The 18,441-nt window shown below is 32.4% G+C and overlaps 1 pseudogene; it reads right to left on the reverse strand.

Moving 5' to 3' along the window:
• Positions 1-334: 334 nt before the first annotated feature.
• LOC105761902 (cysteine proteinase mucunain-like) lies at positions 335-18,134 on the reverse strand (annotated as a pseudogene).
• Positions 18,135-18,441: the final 307 nt, after the last annotated feature.

Raw genomic sequence — 18,441 nt, forward strand, 5'->3', positions numbered from 1 at the left:
AAGTCAATTTTGTTAGTTTAGTCTATTATCATCTCAATTATGGTAGTTAGGTTAATAGATTATCAATCACTAAAATTCATAACTTAATCGACTTAATATATATTTATTACGAAAATTGCATAAAAAATCACTAAATTATTAGTAAGTTTATATTTTAATCACTCAACTTTAAAAAGTTTCAAAATGGTCACTAAGTTATTTCAACTTTGAACATCATAAATTTACAAACCACAATCCAAACAGCTTCTCTCCGTTATTTGTCCATTGTTGTTTTTGTTGGCTTTTCTTCTTCATTTGCTTCTCAAGCAATAACAAACTTTGTCTTTGTCGTGGTTCATCGTTTGGTACTTGTAGCTGGACCTTGCTTCAATAGTTTTACTCCCAGTGGATTGTCCTTGCTCTGTTTCATTAGCAAAATTACTAAATAATGTGAGGAAAACAATTATAGGCTTTAACACGTTCTGTAAAAAATAGAATGTCGGTAATGGTAATATATTGCAAAGAAAAGAGAAAGAAAAATAAAGAACACACAGATTTTTACGTGGAAACCCTTTCGTGGAAAAACCCACGGGTAGAGGAGAAGAAAATTCACTAGGTCGAATTCGAATGATTACAAGAGGAGTAGACTAAGTCTATTTATAGGCTTGTAAAACCATATTCTAATAGGAGTGTAGTAATATTGAAACACCTTATTCTAATCAATATCAAATAGATGGAGTTTAATAAGGTTTAAAAAACCTTATTCTAAAATAAAATAAAAGAAGTGTAGTTCTATATGGATTTTACTTTTATTTTATTTTACCATTGTATTTTATTTAAATAAGGATTCAGGTCACTTAATTCTAACAATCTCCACCTTGACACGAATTCTCAATGAACAGAGTTCTTCATCGCGAACTCTCAACGAACAAGTTCTCCACCTCTTCCATAAAACCCCTTAAGGGTTTAACTTCAACAATGAACACCAACCAAGTCTAAGCAATGCTCAAACTTGGTTATAGGAAGTGACTTAGTCATCATATCTACAGGATTTTCATGAATACTAATTTTTCTCACAACAATATCACCACGAGCAATAATATCAAAATTAAAATGATACCGAATATCAATGTGTTTTGTTCTCTCATGAAACATTTGATCTTTTGTAAGGAAGATGACACTCTGACTATCACAAAATACTGTACTGATTTGAAGGTTTTCATTGAGTTCACTAAAGAGTCCCTTCAACCAAATAGCTTCTTTACAAGCCTCAATAATCACCATATACTCAACTTCAGTGGTAGACAAAATGACTGTAGTTTGCTAACTGCTCTGACTACATATGATAAATCTGGACGTGAACAAACCATAGCATACATGAGCTCTGACTACATATGATAAATCTGGACGTGAACAAACCATAGCATACATGAGAGATCCCACTGCACTAGAGTATGGAACATGTGACATATACTCAATCTCATCATCTGATTGTAGAGACAAAGCCGATGAAAGTCTGAAATGGGTTGCTAAAAGAGTACTAATAGGCTTAGCACTTTGCATATTGAACCTGCAAAGAACTTTCTCGATGTACCCCTTCTAACTTAGGTGTACCCCTTCTAACTTAGGTACAATTTATTTGTTTTTCTATCTCTAAGAATCTTCATACCAAGTATCTTCTTTGCTGGTCTCAAATCTTTAATCTCAAATTCTTCACTTAGTTGGGCTTTGACATTTCTTATCTCTCATTTATCTTTTGCTGCTATTAATATGTCATCAACATAAAGGAGTAGATACACAAAAGAACCATCATTGTTTTTCTTAAAGTAAACACAACAGCCAAAGCTACTTCTTTTGAAATCATGAAAAGTCATAAAGGAATCAAACCTCTTGTACCACTGTCTTGGTGATTATTTCAAACCGTAAAGGGACTTTTTCAGCAAGCAAACATAGTCCTCTTTTTCTAAGACTGTAAAACCCTCTAGTTGTTGCATGTAAATATCCTCCTCAAGTTCTCCATGCAAAATGCACTTTTTACATCTAACTGCTCAAGCTCTAAATCATGCATGACCACAGTACCAAGAAAAGTTCGAATCAAACTATGCTTCACAATAGGGGAGAACACATCTGTGAAGTCAACTCTTGAAATTTGATTGTAACCCTTTGCAACAAGCATTGTTTTATATCTGGGTTCTTCAACTTCTAGAGTACCTTCTTTCTTTTTAAACACCCATTTACAACGAACAACCTTTTTTACCTTTAGGAAGTTTCACAAGATCCCATGTTCTATTTTTGTGGAGTGATTTCATTTCCTCTTGTATAGCAAACATCCACTTTTCTGAGTATTCATAGCTAACCGCCTTAGAATAATTAGATGGCTCTTGGTTTGTATCTATATCTTCAGCCACATTTACAGCATAAGCAACTAGATCAACTCAGCATACTGCTTTGCAGGTTTAATTTCTCTTCTAGTTCTGTTTTTGGCGATAGAGTATTGTGGTGAATAAGCAACTCTATTCTGAATTTTTGTACTGGCTTGAGAAATCGACTCTATTGTAAATTCTGGATTAATCTGATGCTTCACCTACTTTTAAGTTTCTTTATTAGAAGAGTCTTTAAGAGATAAATTAGGTAGCATAGCAGTTTCAACAAAAAATATCTCTACTAATAACAACTTTTCTATTTTTAAGACACCATAACTTGTACCCTTTTACACCAGCTTTATAACTAAGAAAAACACATTTAATGGATTTCGGTTCCAAATTTCAATTATCAACATGAGCATATGCAGGACAACCAAAGATCTTTAAATCAAAATAGCCAGTAGGATTACCAAACTATACCTTTTGTGGAGTCTTTTTGTCAATGGCAACGGATGAAGATCGGTTGATTAAAAAACATGAAGTAGATGCTGCTTCAGCCCAAAATGACTTTGATAAGTTGGTATTTGACAACATACATCGAACCTTCTCTATGATTGTTCTATTCATTCATTCTGTAACGCCGTTTTGCTGTGGAGTATGACGAACTGTCAAGTGTCTCATGATCCATTCTAACTTGCACAATTTTTTAAATTCATCAGAAAAGAACTCTAAGCCATTGTCTGTGCGGAAGTATTTTATTTGTTTTCCTATCTGTTTTTCAATCATAGTTTTCCAAGACTTAAATGCGGAAAACACGTTGCTTTTTTACTTTAGAAAGAACGCCCAAACTTTTCTGAAAAAATCATCAATAAAAGTTAGCATATAATTAGCTCCACCTCTCGAAGGCACTCTAGATAGCCCCCATAGATCAGAATGAATATATTTCAATGTTCCTTTCGTGTTATGAATTCCTTTGGTGAATTGAACTTTTTTTTGCTTCCCAAAAATGTAGTGCTCACAGAGCTTCAGTTTGCAAATTCCATGCCCATCAAGAAGTCCTCTTTTTCTCAATTCTACCATACCATTCTCACTCATATGCCTTAGGCGCATATGCCAAATTTTAGTAATATCATCTGCTGACAAGGAAGAGGATGCGACAACGACATCACCAGTAATAGTAGAACCCTACAAAACATATAACTTGGTAGTGTTTTTCTGCCCTTTCATCACAACGAGGGAACTTTTAAAAATCTTCAAAACCCCACTTTCAGTTGTGTATCTGTACCCTTTTGAATCAAGAGTACTCAACAAAATTAAATTTCTTTTCAATTTTGGAACATGTCGTACGTCACTAAGTGTTCTGACAACTCCATCAAACATCATAACTTTAATTGTTCCAACACCTGCGATTTTATAGGAAGCATTATTTCCCATCAAAACAACATATTTAGACACTTTTTTATAAGTTGTAAATCAATCTCGATTGGGATTCATGTGGAAGGTGCAGCCTGAATCAAGGATCCACTCCTCATTCACTTTAGAATTGTTGACAGAAATGACTAGAAGTTCACCATCGTTGTAGTCTTCTACAACATCAGCTTCACTTGAATTTTCTGGTTGTTTTCTTTTTTAATTCGCAGCCTCCCTTTTGATCTTGTTTTGTAGCTGATAGCACTCAGATTTAATGTGTCATTTCTTCTTGCAAAAGTTACAAGTTTTACCTCTGTTTGAAGACTTCGATCTACCCTTAGATTTACCGTGAGGATTTCGTTCTTATGTCCTTCCACGATCATCATTAGCATTCCGATCTTGTCTCTCATGAACAATGAGACACTCTCCTTGAGAGTTGGTTTTAACCACAAGATGCTTCATCTTATCATACGAGGTCAAAGAATCATAAAATTCATCAACTGTGAGAGACTCATGACTATATAAAATTGTGTCTTTAAAGGTTGAATAAGACGAGGGCAACGAACAAAGTAGAATCAACCCTAGATCTTCCTTATCATACTAAACCTCTATGACCTCCAAGTTTGAGATAATTTCTTTAAACACTATTAAGTGTTCGTACACAGACGCACCTTCTTCCAAACGATGAGCATTAAGACGCTACTTCATATGCAACTTGCTGCTTAGAGTTTCCAACATACATATGTTCTAGCCTCTTCTATAATCTAGCGGCAGTTTTCTACTTCATCACATCCTGTAAAATTTCGTTAGACAAATGCAGATGTAACTGTGTTAACGCCTTTCAATTCTTACACTTCTTCTCTTCCTCCGTCAATGTCGAAAACATCTTATCTACCCCTAGCAAGGCTTCCTCTAAGTCCATCTGTGTAAGAACTACTTGTATCTTTATCTGCCATAACACGAATCTAGTGTTGCGATCTAACAATAAAATTTTATACTTCAAAGACGTCATTACCGTGATTGAGATGAATAACCCGGAAGCTCTGATACAAATTTGTAAAAAATATAATATTGGTAATTACAATATATCGCAAATAAAAGAGAAAGAAAAATAAAGAAAACATAGATTTTTACGTAAAAACCTTTTCGTGGAAAAAATTACGGGCAGAGGAGAAAAAAATTTACTATGTCGAATTCGAATGATTATAAGAGGAGTAGACTATGTCTATTTATATGCTTGTAAAACCATATTCTAATAGGAGTGTAGTAAGTTGAAACACCTTATTCTAATCAATATCAAATAGATGGAGTTTAATAAGGTTTGAAAATATTATTTTAAAATAAAATAAAAGAAATTTAGTTCTATATGGATTTTACTTTTATTTTATTTTATCACTATATTTTATTTAAATAAGGATTCGATTCACTTAATTCCAACACGTTCTAATATTGATATCAATATATGTATTTGGAAAGAATTAGAAAACTATCCATGGCCGACATTTACATTTGAGTCTGAGTATTATAATATAAATGCAATTGTAATTACCATTAGGCATGTTCTAGCTGTAAGGCCATAGATGGGGTAACTCAGAGGGTAGCAACTATAGTGACCATCACAGAATTCAATTGGGCAGTAGCCCCACACAAAACAGTATTTACTAAGGCATACATGCAATAGCAAGTGCTTCTAGCATAGCATGTGTAGTATTCATCACAAACTGTCGAGGGCTTGACAGGTGAAGGGGCAAAGAGCGCTGGTTTAGGGAGGTTCTGTCCTTTCTTGATGGGGTATGACGCCATATTGCAATGCTACACTTTCTATTGGAATGGCCAACCACATTAATTTCAATCCTGATGTATCCATTCTCTGCCCAGTTTGAACCCCACGAATTCCTTACTATCCAGTAATCCATACTATTTTCTGTGTCATATCCCACGATAACAACACCATGGTCTAAGTCTATTTTGCAGTCATCAGAGAATACACCCTGAAAACACACAAAAAAAGTGTAGTGATTTTTTTATATAAGCTTGAAAATTCAACAGTAACGAGACAAGCACTAGTTAACAATCATTGTTTCAACTATTTACTGATTGGTAGAGCTGAAAGGCCCTGTCACCAGCTTCAATGCCAACACTGACTAATAGGAGCGAAGCCAGAACAAATTTTTAGGGGGGCCAAATGAAATTTTAATTTTTTATAGTCTATATCTTTATAATTTTTAAAGGATTAAATCAAATTTTTATAATTTTAGCAGAGGCCGAAGTGTAATTTTACATTTACTAATTTAAAATTTTAAAAAAAAATTAAGGGCCTAAATAGTAATTTTACATTTTAGGGGAGGTCGGGGCCCTTGCCAACCCTCTAAATCTGCCTCTGCTAACTGATCGATTTGCCATAGCCTTTTTCAATGAATTCTCATCGTTTTTAAGGACATCTTCATATCCATCTGTGGAAACAATACGTGCATTTTTCTGAAAGGATGAACAGAAACTAAAAGAGGTTAACGAATCTGAACGAAGAACACCATGAGACACCAGCATAAAAGTGTCTTATTTGAGGTTGAAAAATATGTAAATTCTCAAAAGCACGGTAAGGGTAATCCTCTTCTGTGTCGATGCCACCATTTTTAATAAAGAATTGAAAGGCACTATCCATGAGACCTCTATTGCATCCTTCGTTATACAATGTATCGTAGTCTACTAGTTCCTGTTCCGACAATGAGATGAGATCATCAGTTACAATCTTGCTTATCCTTTCCACTGCAGCAACAGTTAAGACGCTTAACAACTCATTTCATTCAAAATAAAAAAAATAATCATTCAAACATGGAGAACATAGCAATGTAACAAGTCAGCAACAATAATGTCAAAAAAGATAACTTACCACATTGGTTCTGATCTTTGACAGGGATGACGACATATTTCTCCTTCCAATCTACAAAATCAAGTAATCATCACCAACCTTAAATGTGTACCTACGACTCTTGTTCTTCCCTGTAAGCATAAGTGGTTGGGTTTTTCGACTACTCTTGATACCTAAATACGTAACCTTGCATTCTTTGTTGGTCAAATCTGCAAACCTATTAAGGCCAACCTTATATGTTTGGTTAATTGAGTTATGCTGTAACGATCCAATAGTCGGGGTGATAGAAAGTGAGATTCGAAACTCTGTTACCATTAAATGAACCCGTAAATATTTCTACTAAATATTTACGAGGTTAGTTAGAAGTGAATTAAGTTTTGGTTAAGTAAATTTCGTGAAACTAGGAGTTGTTAAAGTACAAGGACTAAATCGAGTATGAGTTAAAAGTTGAATTATAAATTGAAATAAACTAAAAGGACAAAGATAACAAATAAGCATTTATTTAATGTGGTGGGTGGCATTAATAATTTATGTTGTATATATTACTTAATATACATGTGTATGTTATAATAAATAAATGGTATAAAATGTATGTAAATTATATTATATATGGAAACATAATAAAAGAAATAGTAGGAAAGTGAAAAGAAAGATGATTGCATGCAAATTAGAAAAGAAAGAAAAGAAAAAGTTAACGAAAGGGGTTGAAGCTCAAATTGGTTAGTGCAATTTAGTCAATTTTCTTGTAAATTTTATGTTTTTGGAATCTTGGTACCTAGGGCTACCCGACCCATATTGTAATTTTTAGTATTGTTCAAGATTTTAGATATTAACATTTTTGAATAGTTTAAGTATTAGGGATAAAATAAATAGATTTTTAAGTAGAAATGGAAAATGACTAAATTGTGAAATAAATTGTTGATTTTGAGCAATAGGGACTAAATTAAGAAAAAATGAAATTAAGGGTTTGAATTGAAAAATAGGGAGCTAAATTTAGTTTAGAGTTAAATTAGTAGAAAAATATAAAGTTAAATGTGAAGGCTAAAAACTAGTCTCGATTTAGAGACTAAATTGAAGAATAAGCAAAATATAGTGTGAAAATTGAAATTTAATGTGAAATTGAGTTGTGCAATATTAATGTATTTTAATTATTTTATTCCGTAGCTAAGGTCGTACTGGAATCCTCGAGTAAAAAGGGGAAGGATAAAATCGACGTCGAATAACTCAGAATTCACGGCTTGTGTTTCTATAATCTGAACTCTAGTAAATTGTTGCATTTTGAACTATTGTGCATGGTACAAGAGGAGGTGAGAACTTTTGAACATTGGATTGAAATAAATCAAATGATGATTAAAATGACTCGATTATGAATATCGTAAAATATGGTGTTTTATGACTGTTGAATTGAATATATGTGTATTGAGAAAATGTGATTATTATCAAATTGAATATATGCTTATATGTGATGATATACATTCATGAAATTGAGACATTGGTTGTATTGAAAGTAAAGTAAAACCCTATTAACTGTTTCGGGCTAAGTCAGATATAGATGGCATGCCATAGGATATGAAGAGTTCATAAATTTCTTCGACCTCGAGTCGATGAGGCACTGGGTGGCAATTTGCTTTTCTTTAACCAATGAGACACTGGGTGTCAATTTATATAACGTTGGACGCAGTTATTATTTCAAATTTATCCGATGAGGCACTTGGTATCAAACTGGTGTGTTGGTTGGATCCGTGTATCCGTCCAAGTCCGAGTCGTGTTAATAGGAGAAAATTAAATAATAAAATATGTTATTGATTTTGAAATGGTGAAGATGAGAAATGAATACAAGATAAGAAAATATTGAAATGGCAAAATTGAAAAATGAATATGAGATGAGAAATGTAATATGAAATGATGAAATGAGATGTGAAACTTGAAATGAATTCAAGTATTGATAAAAAAAAAGATGAATCATGCCATTGTATGAGTTGAAATATTCAAATGTTATATGAAATGCCTTTGATATATATATGAATATGTGGAATTTAGAGGATGTAATAAAGAATGAGAAAATTCATATTATTGATTCGAAACATAAGTGCATAATATTTCTTGTTGCATTCTCACATTTTGATTACTCATATTAAATTAAATTGTTCGGATTATAGAAATACCACTAAGTTATACTCAACATGCAGTTTTATTTTCCGTGCGCAAGCTAGGTACTCTTCAACTTATCGCCGACTCAGCATCAAAACAAGAAATCCCGAGCTCAAGTGTGGTGATATCTTATTTTGTAATGACATATACCTAAGAAGTCTTGATTGACAGTTGGCTTGTTAATGTGATGTTATTTTGGTTTAAGCTAAGTTTTGGTATGTAGTTTAGTTAATGTTGTGGTATGTGTATTAGTTTTAAAGCTTGATATCCTAAGTAGCTAGATGTTAGTTCAATATTGGCAAATTTGGTATGGATGAAAGTCTTGAATGATTGATGCATTGTTGAAATGTTTAAATATATGAAATGTGGTACCAATGAGGGTACATTGGTTAGGCATATTAGGTGATGGTTTTGGTATATCTTGAGCATATTTAATCATGTTTTGAGAAGGTTAAATGATTGGTAGTTGAGTTGCTTAGTGCCCAAGTAAGTAGGAAATGGTAAACTTGAGTTTTAAGGTACATTTTAGTGCACATGATCTGCCATAAGGCCGTGTGTCACACATGGGCTTGTGACCCAAGTCAGTGAGTTACACGAGTTGGGGCACGGCTGTGTGTCCTAACTTCGAGAGTCACACGGCCTGGGGCATTCCACACGGCTTGACCACACGACCGTGTGTCCCCTATTTTTAAGAATTTTTGAAAATAACCCTAAACTTTTAAAATTATTTCAAATTAGTCCTTGGCTGTTTTTAAACTATGTTTAGGGTCCCGTAAACTCGAAATAGGGGATGTAAGAGTATTTTTTTACTCTGAATTAGGATGGATTAACAAACCTAAATTAAGTGCATTCTACTAATATCATCGAAGATAAAAAAAATAGTCGGAATATGGACCAATACTCTAATGCTAATAATTGGAATAGTCTTATTATGTGACGAACTTCTAGCATTCAAGAAAGGATAAATAGTGATAAGAGTGTAGATAGTGGAAGACCAAATTTAGCATTGCATAGCATGACTATTTATTCGATGGTATAAGATTCCAGTATGAAAGTATTAGATTATCGTGACCTATCATTGTATATTATAATGTTAATGGCTAGCTTACATGTTTAATTATGATTGATTATTTGTTTTGATTTGTTAGTAATCTTCGTGACCCTAATCTGATGACGAAGAGGGTTAGAGGTGTTACATATGTTTTGTGCAGTTATGCCTCGTATTTTTCAGCTTTTCTTCTCCCAGTTAAACTCTATTTTTAGTTTCCCACTTAAACTCTTATTAGTGTAGGTTATTTTAATATTTTTTGACCTACAAATTTAGCTTATAAATAGGTCATTTTTCCACCCTAGAAAAATAACCCATTAAACATTTAGGTATTAGCTTTTACAAGCTTTTAGAGAATTTTGTATTTACGTTTTGAAGGTTCTTATTTCGGGTTTCGGAGTTTAGTTTTATCTCTATATTTTGTATTATTCGTTTATGCCATTTTAGGGAAATCATATTTGTCCATAATTTTTTATCCTCTTCGGATGGTTTTTTCACGTAAAATATTTGTGTTCAATCTTTTTAATTTTTTTGTTATTTTACTTGTTAGTTGCTTAAACCATGTTTATCCCCAACAAAATGGTATCAAAGCTAGTTCGATTTTTGTAAACTTGTTCAGAAATGACAACAATAATGTTTGTTATTGATAAGTTTGATGTCATCACAAATTTCAATCTATGGCAAGTTCTGATGACGACAATTTTGATTCAGAGCGATCTTGAGAAGGTCTTTATAGAGAAGAAGCTTGCAGGCATGGATAAATCAAAATAGGATAGGTTAGATAAAAAAATCTCTATTAATGATTCAATTATGTCTACCAAATAATTTGTTGCAGGAGGTTTTGATGGAGAAAACGAAATTCACCTTATGGAAAATGTTAGAAACCCTCTACGCAACAAAGTCTCTAGCTAACCGATTGGTGTTGAAACAATGTCTATACATATTTTGCATGGACTAAAATGAACACCTTAGAGGTCACATCAATTAATTTATTACTATTTTGAATGATTTAAAGAATGTTAGTGTTCAGATTGACAATAAAGATCAGGCTACTCTATTATTGTGTTTTTTACCCTTTTCATACAAGTCTTTCAAAAAGACTCTAATTTATGGCAGAGATAATCTCTCATTCGGGGATGTGAATGGTCATTTGTTGAGTAAAGACAAACTTGACAATGAGTTTGGTTCAGATAGACAAACCTCGATTTTGGTAGCATCAAGGAAGCTAGACTAGAGATTTCGCTATTATAAGAAGTTAGGTCATGTCAAGGTAGATTGTTACAAACTGTGAAATGAAAGGGCTACTAAGAGCAACAAGGAAGATTTAACTAGTGCTAATTTGGCCAATGACAAGGGTGATGATTTCTTGTTGGTGTTAACAAGTAAAAGCTCCAAGCTTGCATCCAAGTGGATCTTGAATTCGGGGTGTTCTTTCCATATGTATCTCAACAGAGACTGGTTCTCTACATATAGTTCAGTTAAATGTAGAGTTGTGCGCATGAGGAATGGTTTACCCAGTAAGGTAACTGGTATTGGTACTGTTCAGATTAGGATGCACGACGGGATAATTAGGACACTGTCAGATGTCAGGCATGTGCCTGATTTAAAGAAAAATCTCATCTCTTTGGGAATTTTAGACTTGAAGGGCTGTAGAGTTAACATCGAGTCAAACGACATTAAGGTATCATGTGGGGCTCTTATTTTGATGAAAGGTAATAAGATTGACAGTCTTTATGTTTTGGAAGGATCAACGGTGACTGGTGAAATAGGACATCCCTTGTTTGTTAAGAAATAGAAGTTGACTCGTTTGAAGTAGAGACAACTTGGTCATATGAAGGAAAAAAGTATGACCATTTCATATAGGAGAGGTTCTCTTTTGGGTGTAGGTTTTGAAAATATAGGGCATTGCATTTGTGAAAACCAGACAACGGTCAGTTTTGATTTGGCAATGCACAAGTCGAAGACTAGAAGTCTTTCAGCTTCTAAGAACAAATTCAACTCAGTTAATATCATGTATAGTTCAAGATAAGCCCATGGCAAACTTTGGAAAAAAAAGTTGTGGAAATACGAGTCAATGTGGAGATTTGTAGAGTTATACCTCGTATTTTTCAGCTTTTTTTCTCCCAATTAAACTTTGTTTTTAGTTTCCCACTTAAACTCTGATTAGTGTAGGTTATTTTAATATTAGTTTCCCACTTAAACTCTAATTAATGTAGGTTATTTTAATATTATTTGACCTACAAATTTAGCTTATAAATAGCCCTTTTTTCCATTCAAAAAAATATAACCCATTACACATTTAGGTATTAAATTTTACAAGCTTTCAGAGAATTTTGTGTTTACGTTTTGAGGGTTCTTATTTTGGGTTTCCAGGTTTAGTTTTATATCCATCTTTTGTACTCTTCGTTTATGTCATTTTAGTGAAATTACTTTACCCGTGGTTTTTTATCTTCTTCGGATGGGTTTTTCCACGTAAAATATTTGTGTTTGATATTTGTAATTTTTTCGTTATTTTACTTGTTCGTTGCTTAAACCGGGTTTATCTTTAAAGATCTTGAAACATTTTTCGTTCTCTCCCAAGGCATTGTAAACCTTGCTATGCTTCACCAACCAGGTTTCATACATTTCCCTTATCTAAGCCTCGATTCTTTGCCATTGTTGTCCACCATGTCTGAGAATATAGTCAATTATTGACATGTCCAACCCAGATGATAGGGTTATCAGAAAGAAAATGAAAAAAAAAACTGCAAGAAGGTTGGGGATAGGGTTAGGGTTGAGGTAGATGAGGGCTATTTATAATTTACATATGAGAAAAGAGTGGAAAGAAATAGAAGGAATTTGTGTTGAAAATGGAGTATTGAGTTTTGTATCTATCACGGTTTGGCAGTAGCGCAACGTGACCCACCCACTAGAGGTGTCCATGGACCGAGCCTGGCCGGGTTTAAGTCGGGTTTAGACTGGGCCTAACTAAAATTTTAGGCTCGATTGGTAGGCCCGACCTGAAAAACAAGTTGATATTTTTGTCCAAGCCTGGCTTATATTATATATGCTTAACCCGGGTCCGGTCCGACCCTTTTTAAAAAAAATATTTTATTACATAAAATAATTTTTTTTTAAAATATACCAAATAACCGTGAAAATTAAAACAAACAATTCCCAAAAATTATTAAACTATATTAACAAATATTAAAAATTGGATGAAAACTTATTAAAAAGAGGCAAATGAATTACCACAAAGGCATCTAAGTAAAAAATCATAATTGATGCAATTCAAATGTTCAATACAAGCATCTAAGCATAATACGATAATCAATGCAAATGAGTTACCACAAAGGCATCTAAGTAAAGAAAACATAATTGATGCAGTTCAAATGTTCAATACAAGCATCTAAGCATAATACCATAATCAATGCAAATGAGTTACCACAAAGGATTTAAGTAAAAAAAAAAACATAATTGATGCAATTCAAATGTTTAATACAAGCATCTAAGCATAATACCATGATTGATGTAGTTCAATACAAGCATCAACCAAATATTTTTTTCAATCTGGAAATAAAGCTGGAAATTAGCTTGTGAAAAAAAAGGAAAATTTATATAATTTTGTTAATTAATAAAAAGACTGTGGAAATAAATAAATAAATAAAGATAAACAATGATCGAAAGTGTTTAAATGTGAGTGGAATCGTGATATTCTTAACAATATTGATAATGATACAAAAAGTATTTTCATTGTATTTAATTTTTAAAATTGATGTTTTTATGATAATTGGAGACAAATAAGCAGCGACAAAGTTGTAGAAGGCAGAGAAGTGAAAACCAACAGCAACGACTAGAGAAGAAGCAAGAAGCGAAAACAACAAAAGGAAGAGAAACAGCAATGACGACAGTAGCGAAAAAACAAGTGAAAAGCAGTAGAAGGAGGAGAAGCAAGAAACAAGCAAAAAAGAAGCAAGAAGCAACAAAAAAAAATTTAAGGATTAAGGATTAAGGGGAAATAAGGATTGAAAAGGGAAAGGGGAATATCGAGACTGGGTTTGCTGGGAAGTGGGAATAAGGGTAAAAATTTTAGGTTACTAAAATCGGCCGGGCCCAGGATAAAAAATTATTGTCCAAAGCCTGACCCATTTTTAAAACGGGCCTCATTTTTATATCCAAGTTTATTTTTCGGGCTTATATTTTTATCCAGACCCTCTAATGGACATAAATAGGTCTACCACCCACCCATGGACAAATCTACCACCCACCCATGACCAACTATATTTTGAAAGCTCTTTTTTACTTGGATAAGGTTTCATTTATTGCTTTCATTTAGGTATAGGTTTGGTGTGGAAGCCATTATCCCATTTAGATGAAAACCAAAACTCGATTAACCATATTATTGTTGAAATAAATTTAATTAATTTTTATTTTTGTGCGGTGCACGATTTAATTGCGTATATTAATTTTATAATTATTTAACATTAAATTTTGTTTAACATCATTAATGAATGTACTAAAAAATTAATAAATTGAGAAAGTAATTTAATTACAGAATATTTTAAATATATAAATAATTTAGAATATGTATATTAATGTTATTTAATCTTTAAAATCTTTAATATTAAAATAATACAAAAATTCATTTATAATTTGAATAATAATATAATTCAGTATAATTTAAATAATATTACTAATATTTTTATAGGTTATTTATTTTATATATATCGGGAAATTATTTTATTTTAATGTTTTATACAATATTGAATATAGGAGATAGGGAATTTGTTTTAATGTTAAAATTTGATATTTTATAATTATCTTTGGTAAATGCTATTAATATATGTCCTTTTAAAACTATATTTTAAAATTAATAATTTTTTTTAACAATATCACTATAGGTTCTGATCATATCTGCTCTTTTTAACACAATGCTTAGAACTACTCATCGTCCTTCCTCAACCTCTAAATAAGAGGATAATGCGCTTCAACGCACTCAAACTCACGTCCTTCTGCATTGGTAACAATGCCCATACTAATTGAGCTAATACCTAATCAGCACAAAAAAAACTTTATATATTAAAAAAAACTCAATCGGCAAGAGATAATATATTTAAAAAAATTATATTTAATATATAAAAATGCTAAAAAATATATTTAAAGCATGAAATAACTTAAAAATTAGAAGGCAATAAGTAAAAGAATAATTTATTCAATTTAAAATAAATACTTGAAATAGAGTATATCATATGTCAAAAATTGTAATGTGAACATGAATGTTTATTTTTTTATTTAGCCACAACCTTATAATATATATATATATATACCATTTGAATGTATTTTATTTATATGTAGAGAAAAGGATGAGAATATGGAATTAAGATGAATTACCCAATTTAGAGATAATATTGAAATTAATTAATGCAATGATTATAATTATTAAAAGCTGTGAAATAATATATTAATTAGTTGATTTGCTCGAGAGGTTAAAAGGGGCCGTCGCTAATATTATGTAAAAAGTAGATATAAAGTTATTTAATATTTTAAATTTTTTATATTTAATTATAAATGAGATAATATTATAAAATTAATAGCACCTTTGGTTGGTTGTAATAGCGAACTGGTTCCGTGTCTATTCTGAGGGCAATTGTTCTCTGTTAGTTTGGTTGGCCAAATGCCCCTGAATAGCCATTCTTTACTTCATCCTCTAAATGGCTATTTCAAGCAACTCAGGATATATATATTTCTATTATTTTCATTTTAACCCAACCAAAAACCAAAAGGAAAAAAAAATGGTAATAACAAAAATCATTCAACACATCCTCACGAGGGAAAATTGGAGCAAATTAAAGAGAAATTCTAATTGAGTTAATTCACAGTCATTCATTGCAGATGGAAGTTCTTTAAATTTTTGGGTATTCAATTGGTGGTGAATAGTGGATGGAAATGATGAGCATGGTGGTTGACGACCAGAAGCTGAAAAAAGAATTTCTAATTTCTGGATTTTTGAGGGAATGAGACACGAGAGAGAAGAGTGAACATTGGCAATTGATGGCAACATATGACAACATGCAAGAAGAAATTTTTGACATGAAAGTAGCAGATGACGGAAATAAAGAGTGGTGAAAGCCACAAGTAAGTTCTGTAGATCTGAACTTTTGTGATGAATTTTAGGGAAAAAAACTAAGATGGGAAAGAAAAAGAGGAGAATTTGATGATTCTTCTGGGTTGATCACAACCAGGGTGGTGACAGAGGCGACGGCGATCGTTGCCAGAATCTGGACTTTCATAAAATGTTTTCTGCCAAACAATGAACATTCTGTTTGAATTAAAAAAGGAAACTAGAGAAGATGATTTTCTGAAAACAAAGATGAACGGTTCATCTTTCAAAACGAAAGGGAGAGTTTGAATTTAAAAAAAAAAAAGAAATAAGATGATTTTTTGGAAAAAAGATTAACAGTTCATCTTTCAAAGTGAGATGGAGAGAGAATTTGAGGAGGGGAAAGGATTGTATGAAACAGTCATGCCACGTCTTATGTATCCCTTCCCAATCAATTAATGACATGTCAGCTAATTTCTACATGTCATTTACAACTCATTTAATTAGATTTTTTAATCATTTAATGACATGTCAGCTAATTTTTACATGACATCTCTTTTTTTCTGGCAACTTTTTTGCTGCCTCTTCACGATCTCTTTGCCACCCCTGCTACTATTATTTTTTTCTGCAACTGCTTTGCTGCCTCTTCACGTATCTCTGCAACCCTTGCTGCTATGTTTTTTGGCAACTGCTTTGCTGCCTCTTCACGTCTCTTTGCAACCCCTGCTACTATTATTTTTTTCTGCAACTGCTTTGCTGCCTCTTCACGTATCTCTGCAACCCTTGCTGCTATGTTTTTTGGCAACTGCTTTGCTGCCTCTTCACGTCTCTTTGCAACCCCTGCTACTATTATTTTTTTCTGCAACTGCTTTGCTGCCTCTTCACGTATCTCTACAACCCTTGCTGCTATGTTTTTTGGCAACTGCTTTGCTGCCTCTTCACGTCTCTTTGCAACCTCTACTGATTTGCTATGTTTTTTCGGCGTGGCTGCTGCAATCGATTTTACAGGTGAGGTTTTTTTTTTCCCCTATTATGCTAAAATAGATAGGAGAGCAAAAAAGTCAATGCAAGTTCCTAACAATTAAATGAACAGGTTAAACTATTCTTGAGTAGAAAACAAAGATCTAATCTTTAGGTAGCTTTTCATGCAAGACAATATAATTAAATAGATTTAGATAAAATTAGTGAATTCAAGGTAGCATTATGCACAACTGAATCAACATGTTAGGTTATTCAAGGTTGGTTGGGTAATTTAGTTTGAGATGTTAAGTATTTCCACTTGATTTTCATTTGTTTGAAATATAGTTCTATTTAGAATCTTTTAAATAATTGTGATTTTTAATAATAATGACTTAGCGTACTGAATTTTTTTTATGATTTTCGAGCGGTGTTTTTATTAGATTTTAATTGTTCTTTTAAATTTTTAATAATTTCATGTATTATCATGATTTTTTATTATATATTAAAATTTATTCTCAGATTTTGTTAATTTATAATTTTCATTTATGGAGACAAATCAAGATGAAATAGTTCATCTTGTCGAGAAAAAAGATAACTCCGTTGAAGAAATAAAAGTGGGACTGAAAGTGCATTCCGAAGAAGAGGCTTATAATCTTTATAATCAGTTTGCTTTGAGTAAGGGGTTTAGTATTCGAAGATGAAATAAGAGACGAAGCATGACTGAGCCTATAAGACAATGTGAATTTTTATGCTTGAAATCTGGGTATCATGAACACGAAGATGTTGGCAAAGTGAAAAAATTTAATCGTCTAGAAACAAGGACGGGTTGTCAAGCTAAAATTCGTTTTACAATAGAAAAAGGTGTTTGGGTTGTTTCTTAACTTTAATGATTATCATAATCACCACTTAACAACTTCAGAAGAAAGAATTAATTTAAGATCAAGAAGAAAAATTTTGGAAGGACATGGAGATGTTATTCGTTCAATGGTTGCTATAGGAATTAAACAAACAAGTTATTGGGTTTGAAAATATTACATTTACCAAATGAGATTGTCATAATTTCTTGCAAATTGAAAGAGAGAAACTAATTGAAGCAGGGGATGCAGAGAGCATTATCATTTTTTTTCAAATATAAGCAAGCTAAATACCCTATGTTTTTCTATTCAATGCAAGTGGACCAGAATAATCGACTAGCTAATTTTTTTTTGGAGAGATGGAAGATCAAAATTGGATTACGATTGTTTTGGAGATGTTCTTGTGTTTGATACCACGCATAGAACTAATAAGTATAATTTGATTTGTGCTCCATTTGTCGGAATCAACAATCACTAGAATAATATTTTGTTTGGTTGTGCTTTTTTATCGGATGAAACCATTGAGTCATTTACTTGGCTATTTGAAATATTTTTAGAAGCCATGAGCCATCGACAACCGAAGAGTATTTTCACTGATAAAGATCAAGCGATGATGAAAGCAGTAGAGATTGTCCTCCCAGAATCTTCTCATAGATTATACATGTGACACATTTCAAATAATGAAAAACAACATCTTGCTAACCGTTTTGCCAATGCTGAGTTCAAAG

Source organism: Gossypium raimondii, chromosome 12 (assembly GCF_025698545.1).
Source record: "Gossypium raimondii isolate GPD5lz chromosome 12, ASM2569854v1, whole genome shotgun sequence".
Classification (NCBI taxonomy): Eukaryota; Viridiplantae; Streptophyta; class Magnoliopsida; order Malvales; family Malvaceae; genus Gossypium; species Gossypium raimondii.